Source organism: Bubalus bubalis, chromosome 12 (assembly GCF_019923935.1).
Source record: "Bubalus bubalis isolate 160015118507 breed Murrah chromosome 12, NDDB_SH_1, whole genome shotgun sequence".
In the NCBI taxonomy this organism is placed as follows: Eukaryota; Metazoa; Chordata; class Mammalia; order Artiodactyla; family Bovidae; genus Bubalus; species Bubalus bubalis.
In genome coordinates, this window is record NC_059168.1 from 4,526,565 (window position 1) to 4,529,112 (window position 2,548).

The window sequence follows — 2,548 nt, forward strand, 5'->3', positions numbered from 1 at the left end:
TACTGTGGGCAGGAATCCCTTAGAAGAAATGGAGTAGCCATCATAGTCAACAAAAGAGTCCAAAATGCAGTACTTGGATGCAATCTCAAAAATGACAGAATGATCTCTGTTCCTTTCCAAGGCAAACCATTCAATATCACGGTGATCCAAGTCTATGCCCCAACCAGTAATGCTGAAGAAGCTGAAGTTGAACGGTTCTATGAAGACCTACAAGACCTTTTAGAACTAACACCCAAAAAAGATGTCCTTTTCATTATAGGGGACTGGAATGCAAAAGTAGGAAGTCAAGAAACACCTGGAGTAACAGGCAAATTTGGCCTTGGGATACGGAATGAAGCAGGGCAAAGACTAATAGAGTTTTGCCAAGAAAATGCACTGGTCATAGCAAACACCCTCTTCCAACAACACCAGAGAAGACTCTACACATGGTCATCACCAGATGGTCAACACCGAAATCAGATTGATTATGTTCTTTGCAGCCAAAGATGGAGCTCTATACAGTCAGCAAAAACAAGACCGGGAACAGACTGTGGCTCAGATCATGAACTCCTTATTGCCAAATTCAGACTTAAATTGAAGAAAGTAGGGAAAACCACTAGACCATTCAGGTATGACCTAAATCAAATCCCTAACGATTATACAGTGGAAGTGAGAAATAGATTTAAGGGACTAGATCTGATAGACAGAATGCCTGATGAGCTATGGATGGAGGTTTGTGACATTGTACAGGAGACAGGGATCAAGACCATCCCCATGGGAAAAAAATGCAAAAAAGCAAAATGGCTGTCTGAGGAGGCCTTACAAATAGCTATGAAAAGAAGAGAAGTGAAAAGCAAAGGAGAAAAGGAAAGATATACCCATTTGAATGCAGAGTTCCAAAGAATAGCAAGGAGAGAAAAGAAAGCCTTCCTCAGCGATCAGTGCAAAGAAATAGAGGAAAACAACAGAATGGGAAAGACTAGAGATCTCTTCAAGAAAATTAGAGATTCCAAGGGAACATTTCATGCAAAGATGGGCTCGATAAAGGACAGAAATGGTATGGACCTAACAGAAGCAGAAGATATTAAGAAAAGGTGGCAAGAATACACAGAAGAACTGTACAAAAAAGATCTTTATGACCCAGATGATCACGATGGTGTGATCACTGACCTAGAGCCAGACATCCTGGAATGTGAAGTCCAGTGGGCCTTAGAAAGCATCACTACAAACAAAGCTAGTGGAGGTGATGGAATTCTAGTTGAGCTATTTCAAATCCTGAAAGATGATGCTGTGAAGGTGCTGCACTCAATATACCAGAGAATTTGGAAAACTCAGCAGTGGCCACAGGCCTGGAAAAGGTCAGTTTTCATTCCAATCCCAAAGAAAGGCAATGCCAAAGAATGCTCAAACTACTGCACAATTGCACTCATCTCACACTCTAGTAAAGTAATGCTAAACATTCTCCAAGTCAGGCTTCAGCAATACGTGAAACATGAACTTCCAGATGTTCAAGCTGGTTTTAGAAAAGGCAGAGGACCAGAGATCAAATTGTCAACATCTGCTGGATCATTGAAAAAGCAAGAGAGTTCCAAAAAAATCATCTATTTCTGCATTATTGACTATGCCAAAGCCTTTGACTGTGTGGATCACAATAAACTGTGGAAAATTCTGAAAGAGATGGGAATACCAGACCACCTGACCTGCCTCTTGAGAAACCTATATGCAGGTCAGGAAGCAACAGATAGAACTGGACATGGAAAAACAGACTGGTTCCAAATAGGAAAAGGAGTACGTCAAGGCTGTACATTGTCACCCTGCTTATTGAACATATATGCAGAGTACATCATGAGAAATGCTGGGCTGAAAGAAGCACAAGCTGGATTCAAGATTGCCGGGACAAATATCAATAATCTCAGATATGCAGATGATACCACCCTTATGCAGAAAGTGAAGAAGAACTAAAAAAACTCTTGATGAAAGTGAAAGAGGAGAGTGAAAAAGTTGGCTTAAAGCTCAACATTCAGAAAACCAAGATCATGGTATCCAGTCCCATCACTTCATGGGAAATAGATGGGGAAACAGTGGAAACAGTGGCTGACTTTATTTTTCTGGGCTCCAAAATCAGTGCAGATGGTGATTGCAGCCATGAAATTAAAAGACGCTTACTCCTTGGAAGGAACATTATGACCAACCTAGATAGCATATTCAAAAGCAGAGACATTACTTTGCCAACAAAGGTTTGTCTAGTCAAGGCTATGGTATTTCCAGTGGTCATGTATGGATGTGAGAGTTAGACTGTGAAGAAAGCTGAGCACCGAAGAATTGATGCTTTTGAACTGTGGTGCTGGAGAAGACTCTTGAGAGTCCCTTGGACTGCAAGGAGATCCAACCAGTCCATTCTGAAGGAGATCAGCCCTGGGATTCCTTTGGAAGGAATGATGCTAAAGCTGAAACTCCAGTACTGTGGCCACCTCATGCGAAGAGTTGATTCATTGGAAAAGACCCTGATGCTGGGAGGGATTGGGGGCAGGAGGAGAAGGGGACGACAGAGGATGAGATGGCTGGATGG